The sequence below is a fragment of the Eptesicus fuscus genome, chromosome 5 (assembly GCF_027574615.1).
Source record: "Eptesicus fuscus isolate TK198812 chromosome 5, DD_ASM_mEF_20220401, whole genome shotgun sequence".
In the NCBI taxonomy this organism is placed as follows: Eukaryota; Metazoa; Chordata; class Mammalia; order Chiroptera; family Vespertilionidae; genus Eptesicus; species Eptesicus fuscus.
Genome location: NC_072477.1, coordinates 107,021,862 through 107,034,508, shown reverse-complemented (window position 1 = coordinate 107,034,508; position 12,647 = coordinate 107,021,862). Strand labels below are relative to the sequence as shown.

Sequence of the window (12,647 nt, the reverse complement as noted above, 5' to 3'; positions counted from 1 at the left end):
ACATGCTCAATATAAAATAGACAACTGTATTCTATAGAATAGCATCAAAAAAACTGAAAGTCAAAGTTAAAAATACTATTTATAATGATATTAAAAAACATAAAACACTTAGGAATAAATCTAATGAAAAATGTGCAGGATCTCCAGTAGAAACTGATGAGAAATATTTTTTAAATATCTAAATAAATGGAGAGATATACCACATTCATAGACGGAAGAACTTAATGTTGTCAAGTCTTCCCAAGTGAATCAAATACATATATCAATAAAAATCTCAGCTGGCCTTTTGGGAGCTGAAAAACTGGTCCTAAAATGTATATGGAAATGCAAAATAGAAAAGCCAAAACAATTTTTAAAAAATGCAAAGTTAGATGTTTCACTACCTTATATCAAGATTTACTAAAAAACTGTAGAAATCAGTGTGATATTGTTGCAAGAATAGACAGACAATGAAACAGAAGAATCCAGAAGTAGACCCACTCACATATAGTCAACTGACTTCTAATCAAGGTACTAAGGTAAATCAATGGATAAATCAAAATAATTTTCAATGAATGGTGATAGAATAACTGGATGGACATGTGAGAAAAATAACCTATTCCTATCCCACACCAGATACAAAATTTAATTTGAAATAAACTATCTAAACATAAATACAAAAACTAAAGCTACTAGGAAAACAAAATGCAGAGTATCTTAGTGACCTTGGGGTAAAGATTTCTCAGACAAAACACCAGTGCTAATTCTGATAAATTAGATTTCATCAAAGTAAAAGGTCATGTTCATCAAAGGCCACCATTAAAGAATACGAACTGGATGCAGAGAGAATGCCATGCCTGTCAGACAGAGGCAGAGACTGGAGTGATGCTGCCACAGCCATGGATGGCCAGCAATCACCAGAGGCTAAATGGAGCAGCTTCTCCCGCAGAGTCCCCAAGAAGGAACCAACCCTGCGAGATGAGACTTCTGGCCTTCAACACTGTGAGAATAAGTTTCTGGGGTTTTCTGGTTGTTGTTTTTTTAAAAGAATACAAACTGTAAGAGGTGCCAAAAACGATGCAGTGCGACCAGCTGGGAGACAGCTCCAGGAGTCCATGTGAGATGATGGTAAGCTAGAATAGGTCACATCAATGAAGGTGGAAAAAGCTGATGGATTCAAGACCTATACTAGTATAGACGGTGGTTTGAATTTGGTGATAGTTTAGTGTGGTGGGTAACAGAAAAGGGAAAAATCACCTTCAAGAAAATAAGAGATGATTGGAACACACATAATCCCACAACCATTTACACATACCATCATATTGTGTAAGAACAGCAGCAGAGATTGCATTTATTGCATACTTACCATTTCAGGCATGAGCTAAAACGTCAGGGGCCATTCTTTCCTTCCAATCGCAAGACAACCCAATGAGGTAGCTACTTTACTATCCGATTTTACAGATGGGGTATTTGCAACCCAGATATTATATTGGATATTTTACACACTTGTAACCAGAGCAAAAAGTTAGCTTCTTAGGCTCTGGCCGAGTGGCTCAGTTGGTTGGAACATTGTCCCATACACCAAAAGGTTGCGGGTTCTATTCCCGGTCAGGCACATATCTAGGTCCAGAGTTCAATCCCTGGCCGGGGGATGTGCAGGAGGCAAGCAATCTATGTTTGTCTGTTTCTCTCTCTCGCTCTAAGAATTAATAAAAACATATCTTCAGGGAGGTTCTAAAAAAAAAAAAAGTCAGCTTCTTAATACAAAGGCATATTTTCTATGTTGTACATACTACTCCTTTCTTTTCTTTGAACATTCAGATAATTCCATTTTTCATTTATAAAAAATGAAGCAATTATCAATTTCATTTGGTGCTTGTCTTAAATCATTGTCTTAGGATAGAGGCTCAATCAGTTCAAAGGTAAAATAACCTTTTTGTCAGATTACAATGTACCAGAAGAGCAGAAAACTATTTTTTTCAAACCAAATCATCCTCTGGATAGGTTTAGATGGTCATATCTTTTACAGGAAGGGAGAGGGAGAAAGGGATAGAAACATCAATAATGAGAATCACTGATGGGCTGCCTCCTGCACGCCCTGCATCAGGGATCAAGCCCGCAACCCAGGCATGTGCCCTAACGGGGAATCAGACCATGACCTCCTGGTTCATGGGTTGACCCTCAACCACTGAGCCACGCCCGCCAGGCTAGATAGCCATACATTTAAAATAATGGTACTATAGAGCATTATGTTAAGTGAAATAAGCCAGGCAATGAAAGAAAAATACCACGTGATCTCACTCATTTATGGAAAACAAAGAACATTATAACCTGATGAACAAAAAGATACAGAGGCAGTAAAGCACCAAACAGACTGGCAAATTACAGCGGGAAGGCTGGGGAGTTTTGGGGAGGGGGGGAAAGAGATCAACCGAAGGACTTGTATGCATGCATATAAGCACAACCAAGGGACACAAGACACTGGGAGGGGGCGGGGGGGAGGATGAGGGAATGCGACAAAGGGTAGGGGAGGCTGGGGGAAGGTCAAGGGGAAAAAAAAGGAGATATATGTACTACTATATGTAATACTTTAAACAAAAAAAAATCCATAAAAAATAAAATAAAATAATGGTACTATAATAAAATATTTAAGAAGGTATTCCATATCATCTTGCCTCATCCCCAAATCACTCCACTGGAGACTACCTCCCAGGCAGCGAAGCACTTCAAGTAAACTTTCAGATTTACCATGGTAAAAAGATGGGCCAGCTTTCTTCTATTATAAACACCCCAAAACAATGAGGAGAAAAAAGGTAAACCATAGTCAAGGAGAAATATTCACAACAGAAGTATCTGATCCAGGGATTGTATCAAAAATATGTAAGGAAAATTTAGCTCGGCCGGCGTGGCTCAGTGGTTCAGTGTTGACCTATGAACCAGGAGATCACAGTTCGATTCCCAATCAGGGCACATGCCCAGGTTGCAGGCTCGATCTCCACTGTGGGACATGCAGGAAGCAGCCTATCACTGATTCTCTCTCATCATTGATGTTTCTATTTCTTTCTCCCTCTCCCTTCCTCTCTGAAATCAATAAAAATAAGAAAGAAAAAGAAAAAACAATATATAAGGAAAGCTTATAATTTTATATTTTTAAAGCAAGCAAAAGAAGTTATCTGAATGGCCAATAAACATATGAAAAGCTTTTCAACATCATTAATTAAGGCAAATTAAAACACCAGACAATCCAAATGTCCATGAGATGAATGGATAAACAAAATGTGGCATATACATAGAATGGAATAATATAATTCAGTCTTAAAAAGGAAGTTCTGACATATGTTACAACATAGATAAACCTTGACGACATTATGTAAGTGAAATAAGCCAGACACAAAAGGACAAATTTAGTATGATTCCACTTAAATGAGGTTCCTAGAGTAGTCAAACTCAGAGACAGAAAATATAATGGTGGCTGCCAGGGGCTGGGGGAGCAGGGCATGGGGAGTTATTATTTAATGAGGACAGGGTTTCAGTTGGTGATAATGAAAAAGTTCTGAAGATGGATGGTGATGATGGTTGCACAATGTGGATGTACTCAATGCCCTGAACTCTAACAGTTAAATATGGTTAAAATGGTAAATTCTATGTATATTTTACAATAAAAAAATCAAATCAGAAAAAACACACACCATAAGATACCATTTTATAGCCACTACAATAACTTAAAATAAAAAGAACTGGCTCGCCTAACCGGTTTGGCTCAGTGGATAAAGTGTCAGCCTTCGGACTGAAGGGTCCCAGGTTCGATTCTGGTCAAGGGCATGTACCTTGGTTGCAGGCACATCCCCAGTAGGAAGTGTGCAGGAGGCAACTGATTGATGTTTCTCTCTTATCGATGTTTCTAACTCTCTCTCCCTCTCCCTTCTTCTCTGTAAAAAATCAATAAAATATATTAAAAAAACAAAACAAAACAAAAAAACTGGCTGGTAATACCAAAAGTGTGTGACAATGTGGAGCAACTGGGACTCTCTTACAATGCTGATAACGTAAAATGATACAACCACTTTGGAAAACAGTTTGGAAGTTTCTTGTAATATGAAACACACTCCCATGACCCAAAATTTCATTCCTAGGATCTATCCAAGAGAAATGAAAACATATTCACAAAGACTTGTACATGAATGTACATAAAGGGGTAGGCAAAAGTAGGTTTATAGTTGTGAATATGCACAGAGTTTAATCTTGTATTATTTGTCTGTATCACAACTATAAACCTAGTTGCAAACCACCACCATCTCATATTTGCATAAATCCCATAACTGGTTTCTCTACTACCACTCCTGCCCCTCCTACTATTCTTTCTCTGCACAGCAACCAGAGCAAAGTTTCAAATGTAAATCAGTTGTCATGATCTTGCTTAATTAACAACTGTACTAGTAATCAAGACAGCCTTCCTTTCCATAACACTATCGTCCCTACAGGATCTGATTTCTGCTGACCTCACACAGCTTCATCTCTCACCATTCCCTTTCCACTGTCCTGCAGACACACTGGTCTTCCTACTGTCCCTCAAACATGTTAAGCTTGTTCCTTCCCTCCAGAACGTTGCACCAGGTAGTCTCAGAACACACTCTCCCCAACTCTGTGAATGGCTAGTTCCATCTTGTCTTTTGGGTATCTGCTAAAATGTCACCACCCCAAAGAGGCTTTCCCTGGATACCCAATCTATTCCCCAACACTCTCAAACATCTTACCTTTTGTAGGAGCTCAGAATAAAGCACCCATATGAATTACCTTGTTTGTTTACTAGAGGCCTGGTGCATGAAATTTGTGCATGGGGGGTGTGTCCCTCAGCCCAGCCTGCACCCTCTCCAATCTGGGACCCCTCAAGGGATGTCCAACTGCCCGTTTAGGCCCGATAGGGATGTCGGACATCCCTCTCACAATCCAGGACTGCTAGCTCCCAACTGCTTGCCTGCTTGCCTTCCTGATTGCCCATAACCACTTCTGCCTGCCAGCCTGATCACCCCCTAACCACTCCGCTGCCAGCCTGATTGATGCCTAACTGCTCCCCTGCCGGCCTGATTGCCCCTAACTGCCATCCCCTGCAGGCCTGGTCACCCCCAACTTCCCTCCTCTGCCAGCCTGGTCACCCCTAACTGCCCTCCCCTGCAGGCCTGATCGCCCACAACTGCCCTCCCTTGCAGACCTGGTCCCTCCCAACTGCCCTCCCCTGCTGGCCATCTTGTGGTGGCCATATTTTGTCCACATGGGGGCAGCCATCTTATGTGTTGGAATGATGGTCAATTTGCATATTACTTTTATTAGATAGGATGTTGTGAGTCACCCCACTAGACTGTAAGTTCCATGAAGGCAAGGAACCTTGACTGTCTTGTTCAGTCAATAAGAATGCCTAGAATAGAAGGGGAACTAAATAAATATTCAATGAATGAGACATAATAAATCTGACAGAAATTAATCACTCAAAGTCTAGAGTACCTAAATATTTGTATCTAAATGCCTGCCTGGCCCTAGCCAGTTTGGCTCAGTGGCTAGAGTGTTGGCCTACTGACGGAAGGGTCCCGGGTTCAATTACGGCCAAGAGCATATGCCTGGGTTGCGGGCTCAATCCCCAGTGCAGGAGGCAGCTGATCAGGGATTCTCTCTAATCATTGATGTTTCTATCACTCTCTCCCTCTCACATTCCTCTATGAAATCAATAAAAATATATATTTTTAAATGCCTCACTGTTTTTGGAAATGGTTCTAAAAATACAATATCCTTTAAGCATACTCTACGCAAAATCCTATATAAGATATGACATCTAACACTGTCCTAGACACAGAAGGAAGTCAGGAAATAGCAGATGAGTATATGAGTATGTATGTAACTTACTGTTATAATAATGTTATGGTCATAAAGAAACCCCTCTAATGTATGAAATAATTATTGCGTGAAATGTTTGCTGACCCCAATACTCTGTAACTTCCAAATTGGTGAACACCCCACTATCTTGATGTGAAAGCCCTGAGCCCCTAAAGTGTCAACACTCTGCTCCTAGCATAAGGCACACCGTCTGGCTCACACTGATAAGGACACAAGTTGTTTACTACCGGCCATATAAGCACCGGACCTTCTTCAGTCGACGTCTCCTGCCTGACAAGAGGAGGACTCCATGCCGCTCCGTGAGATGAGCCCCTGACTGCTCTGCTGTATGAGCTTGAACCAACTGCGGCCGCTGCCTGTCTCTGTTTTCACCGTCTGTCCTTCAGTGTGCATCGCCGGGTGGCCTTTGCTGGAGCCTAGGACCCACTAGGAATAGGTAATAAACCCTGTGTGATTGCACACTCATTCTGTCTGTGTGTCATGTGTTCTGGTTCGGCTCAGCTGTCTAGACATTGAAGCACCAGGGGATAGGCCGTTATTGCTGACTCCTGGTCACCTGCGTTTGTCCCACTAAGTCTAGACAGATAAGCAATTAATTGGGGCATAATTGGGACACTTACAATATTAAGTACAAAATGAAACACTGGCTTAGTGTTTTCCATGAAAAATAAAAAATAAATAGAATAGCATTTCAAGCTGTTTCAAATATTAATTTCAGAAATATATCTACATAAAATATAAAGTATAAAAAAGGAAAAATAACAAAAAAGCATACAAAGGAGCAAAAAAGCACTCCTGTGGTCATCAAAAACATAAAAATCTAAAGACAAACTCAGGTAGTTCTCTAGTGATCTAACTGAGCAAGTATCACAAAACTCTCCTGACAGAACAGAAATAAAAGAAGCAATGCATTAGCAGGCTCATCCATAAGACTTTTTTTTTTTTTACATTTTATTATAGAAAATTTCAAACTACAAAAATGTAGGTAGAATAGCATAATAAACCCTCACATATCCATCACTGAGTTGCAACAATTATCAATATATCTATAAAAATTTAATAAATCAGGTAAATTTCCCATACAACACAATTTCCACAACACTGATGACAGTAAATGGAACAAAATACACATATGTACTTCAGGCTTATTTTCCCCATCCTGATCAGCCTTTGTCTACTTAATGTCACAAAAGTATGAATTTCTTTTCTGATCATTTATGCCCATCATGATTCTATTCTGATGCTTATTTTAGATAGATGCAGAATGAAAAGCTACAGTAAGAATTTTTAAAATACCAGAAATTAATCAAATGCGAAAAGACTTTTACTTCTTTTTGTTGTTGTTGTTAATCCTCACCCAAGAATATCTTTTTCCATTAATTTTTAGAGGGAGGGAGGCAGGGAGAAACATCAATGTGAGACAGACACATGGATTGTTGCCTCCCCCATATGTCCTGACCCAGACTGGAAATTTAACCTGCAACCCAGGGACTTGCCCCTGACTTGGAATCGAACCTGAAACCCTTCCGTGCATAGGCTGACACTAACCACTGAGCATATGCACGTAAGAGAATTTCCACACTACTTTTCATAAACTTGATCTGCCTAGATAATTGGATTATCGAAAAATATTTTTAACCATAACACTTATTACTTCAGGACAGGAATCAGAAAAGTACAGTGCATGGGCCAATCTTGCTCACTACCAATAAAGTCCTATGGGAACACCACATGCTCAGCTGTTTGCTTGTTGTCTGTGGTTGTTTTTTGCACTACAATGAAAAACTTGAACAGTTATGACAGAAACTACATGGCTCACAAAGCCTACCATCCGGACCTTTATAGAAGTTTACTGACTTATGCTTTAGGATAAAATTTTGTGAAAATGGATGGACACAACTTTCATTTTTCAAAAAGAAAAATGAAAAAAATATGAAATGGACCAATTCCCAGAATGATACAAATTACCAAAAGTGACTCAAGAAATAAAAGAAAATGTGAACAGACCTATTATCAAGTAAAGAAATTGAATAAGTAATTAAAAATTTACTCATAAAGAAAAGTCCAGGCCCAGGGACTTCATTGGTAAATACTATCAGACATATAGAAAGAAATAATTGACAAACTCTTTCAGAGAATATAAAAGGAAGGAACATTTCCCAACTAATTTACCATGGTAGTACAGTTGATCCTGAACAATGAGGGAGTTAGGGGCAGTCTAAAATCTCTGAACTTTTGATTCCCAAAAAACTTAACACTGTCCCTTGGTAGCCACAGGGGATTGGTTCTAGAACACTCTCACACCCACGAGGATACCAAAATCCGATACTCAAGTCCCTTACATAAAATAGCATAAACAATGCATCCAGTTGATCATTATCGGTAGATTCCCAACTGAGAATTGAAAATACTGTTTTCAATCCACACTTGATTGAATCTATGGAGAGAGAAACCCAGGGATATGGAGGCCAATTTAAAAAGAAACACGTGGCTCAGTGGTTGAGTGTTGACCTATGAACCAGGTGGTCACGGTTCAATTCCTGGTCAGGGCACATGCACAGGTTTCGGGCTAGATCCCCAGTAGGGGGGTGTGCAGGAGGCAGCCGGATGTTTCTATCTCTCTCTTCCCTCCCTTTCTCTCTGAAATCAATAAAAATATATTTTAAAAAGAAAAAAATTCGGGTACAAGTGGATCCATGCAGTTCAAACCTATATATTGTTCAAGGGTCAACTGTATCACTCTAATAACTAAGGCCAAACAAATATATCAAAAGAAAAAAATACCTCAGATCAATATTCCTCATGAACACACACAAAAATTCTTAACAAAATATTAGTTAATGGAATTCAGCAACATATAAAAAGTATTATACACCACGATTAAGTGGGGTTCATTACAGGAACACAAGACTGGCTTAACATCTGAAAATCAAGCACAGTAATATACCATTTATATATCTTAGAGGGTTTTAAAAATACGTTTTTATTGATTTCAGAGAAGGGAGAGGGAGAGAGATAGAAACATCGATGAGAGAGAATCTGATTGGCTGCCTCCTGCATGCCCCCTAATGGGATCAAGACTGCAACCCAGGCATGTGCCCTGAGAATTGAACCGTGATCTCCTGGTTCATGGGTGGATCTATGCTCAACGACTGGGCTCTCAGAGGGTTTTTAATGTAATAAAGTTTATTTGTATATTTTAAAAACATCCAATTGTTATTTTATTTAGCCTTGCATTATTTTTACAAAGTCAAAATTTACAATGTCAGAAATTACATCCTTAACTTTGTGTTGTTAATCCTAACCTGAGGGTATTTTTCCCATTGATTTTTAGAGAGAGTGGAAGGAGGGAGGGAGGAGAGGAAGAGGGAGAGAGAAACATTGCAAGTGTCCAGATGGGGACTGGGGATCAAACCTGCAACCCAAGGACCTGCCCTTGACCAGGAATTGAATCAGCAGCCCTTCAGTGCATGGGCTAACACTTCAACCCAGAGCATATCCTTAACTTTGTTTAGCCCTAGCTGGTTTGACTCAGTGGATAGAGCCTCGGCCTGAGCACTGAAGGGTCCCAGGTTCGATTCCAGTCAAGGGCACAAGCTCAGGATGCAGGCTCAATCCCCAGTAGGAGGCATGCAGGAGGCAGCCCATCAATGATTCTCTCATCCTTGATGTTTCTATCTCTCTCTCCCTCTCTCTTCCTCTCTGAAATCAATAAAAATATATTTTAAAAAAATTAAATGTTTAAACTACTTAAGTTTATGATGAAAAATTTCAGATGCCAACTTAAAAATAAGAGATTTCCCAATGTTTTAGACACTTTCAAGCAAAAATATTTTAAGACCACACTGACCTTGAATATGTATGAAATGACGATGGGAAAAAGAATCACTCATGCCAAAACAACTTCACCGTATCTTAAGACAGCCAATTAAAAAAATTACTTTTTATAATTTGACAAATTCCAACTCCTTTTAATGTCTAACCTCACAATTAATTTATTCTTGTAGAGTACTAAGACCTAAACCCAAAATCCCTGGTGTGAGCCAACCAGTGCTGTGGTCAAGTAATGCAACAACCTTCCTTGATCTTACATTTTCCTAATGCAATCTAATACTTTAGGTCACACCAGCTCTTCTCACAGGCTAACCACACCACTGACTCGGATGGCTGAGGTTCCACATCTTTTTATACATGAGCCCCTCCTAAGACACATATCTACCGTCATTAACTGGTATAACTGAATTTTCTGTACTCAAGTGAAATTCCTCACATTCATAAGATCCTTCCATTCCATTAAGTTGCACTGGGTAAATCTTGAGATTAGCCAGATGATGCTTCATCAAGGTCACATATTTGCTAAGCATACCTTCCAGATAAGACTTCAAAGACATTCTGTGTATAAAGAAAGTGACAGAACCTCAACTCAGATCACCAGATCCCAGCGGTTTTATATCCATAAATCAAACCTTCAAAACACAAATTCTCAAAGTCATGACTCCATCTACTTTTACCACAATCTGGCAAATTCCCCCATCTCATCCACCATGCCATCATAAAAGACTTAAATGCCTTGCTAAAATTGACACTATCACTATGGATATTATATCCACTTTGAGCTACCAATTTGGATGTCCTGTCCTGTTGATCTGAATTTATGAGAATTCTAATAACCTAGCTACTCTGGCTGAGAATAACAGAAAAATTACACATTTTCCACTCTGCATTAACTACAGAGTCTCAGGAATCACGAGGAACTTGAACATTTTCTAGTCCAATGTTTTTCAAATTATAGGTTTTAGCAATCAGTCAATTTAGTGAGTTGCAATCAACTATTTTTTCTTTCAATGAAATAATGTCAGAGTGCATCATATGTAGAAAGGGTAAATTTTTATGTTGTGTGTGTGTGTACACACTTTATGCATGCAGGGGGCACACTGAGTCATGATGTAATATGTATCTAGCTGTGGGTCACAGTCAAAGGAGTTTGAGAGACACTGCTAGTCCCAAAGCCCTACCCTCACAAGGAAGTTCCAACAAAATATTCCAGGTAATCAAAAGTTGTTGTTTATAACCATCTTCACAGAAAAACCCACAAATAGGAATTTTGTGCTCAGTACACCTAATCTGCTATTCATTAAAAAAAAAGACTAGAATCATTTGGGGGTTTCCAGTTGAAATAGGGACCTGCTCAAAAGACTGCCATTTATGCTTTGATGAGATTCAGACCACCACAGACAGACGGCAGGATGAAGTCACTTTAGCCTGTGGCTACGGAAGAGAACAAAACCACTCTGGGTCTTCAGTTCCTCTTGTTACCAGGGGAGAGGATTTTAGGATTCCAGCTCGCTCTAGAATTGGGAGATTTATTGAAAACTAACTGGCCAAGCGGGCGAGGACTATGCCTCCCACGCAGCAAAATACCTTAACCACTTATAAGTCAATTATAGTTAAATTCAATCAATATCACACGAAGAGCACGGATAATAAGGAGTCCAGCCTTACTCCCACAGCAGGAAAGAATCAGGGGAAGTTCCCAGGATTCAGCAGAAGCGGGGCCCTGGCAGGTATCCTTCATTCCTCAGCCACCCCTCCCTCCAGACCCTGGTCCATCTCGGTCCTCGAGCCAGCGGCCACGGATGTGACCCTCGCGCTCTTCCCCGCCACCCTCCTCTGCGGTGCAAAAGGAAACTGAGGCACAGCCATGAGGGGGCGAGCTGCAGCCGCCATCACAAGGCTGACCACGCGGCGGCCGCTGAAGCTGCACACCCACCCCAGGCCAAAGGGCTCAGAATCCCGCGGTCCCGGGCCTCCTCCAACCACGCCCCCGAGGCCGCCCCGGTCCCCGGCCCTCGGCGCGCCCGGCGCGGCCTCGAGCGTGCGCCCGCCTCCCCGAAAGCCGACGCGGCCCGGAACCCCGAGCTTCGAGGCAAACCCGCCGGGCGGCCCGGAAGCCGCGCCCACGCACCGCCGCGGCCCTGGCGCCCACCTCCAAGCCGTCGGCCCGCGCCTCCTCGGCACGCCTCGCCAGCCAGCCCGCACTCGGGGTGCCCAGAGACCCCGGGGCTGCGCCAGCCCACCCCCACAGGCGCGGACGCCGGAAGTGCCCCGCGCACCACGCCACCGTCGTGAGGTCACTTCCGGCGGGGCGGTCGCCGGGAAGTTGAGGAGCTTGGGAGCCCGCGGGAGGGTCGGCGTTGCTGGCCCGCCTTCTCCTGTGGCTGGAGGCCCGCTCGGCTGGACCCCGGCCCGGCAGCGGGGGGACCAGCTCTTTCCGGAAGACTCGGTGGCCGGCTCCGGCTCTCCGCTAGCCCCCGGCCTGACACCCGGGCCAGAGCGGGGCATTCGGGGAACCAGGAGTTGTGGCGTCTTTGGTCAGTTGCAGCCGGGGACGCAACAAGTAGGCCCGGGACGGATTGAAGGAAACTAGAAATCCCCTCGTGGTTGATCAGAATTTATCACCTTTGGCCCATTTGGGGACTCGTGTCAGCCAATCTCTGCGTGATTGTCCGCCTTCCCCCGGAATCCGCCCCCAGTACTAGTTACACGGGAAAATGCCTCTCCTCACCACCACCACCACCTCCACACCCCCCACCCCCAACCCCCACCCCCGCCTCCCCGGTGGCATTTTATTTTGGTAGTCTTGATTTTTATGAAACGCAGGTGTTTAGGGCCAACACTCAATATAATGAAGAATTTAGAACTTAAAATGTACAAGGTCATCTTAAAGCCTGGCACCCGGTTTGAGAACCACTGCCGGAACAGGCCGCACTGAGTAGGGTAAT

The 12,647-nt window shown here is 42.2% G+C and overlaps 1 protein-coding gene across 1 annotated transcript in view; it reads right to left on the bottom strand.

Moving 5' to 3' along the window:
• EDC3 (enhancer of mRNA decapping 3) overlaps positions 1-11,956 on the bottom strand; it is an 89,864-nt gene extending 77,908 nt beyond the window's left edge. The window contains exon 1 of the mRNA XM_008157064.3: positions 11,852-11,956. The gene's annotated coding sequence lies outside the window, so the exon portion shown is untranslated. The remainder of the gene's footprint in view (positions 1-11,851) is intronic.
• Positions 11,957-12,647: the final 691 nt, after the last annotated feature.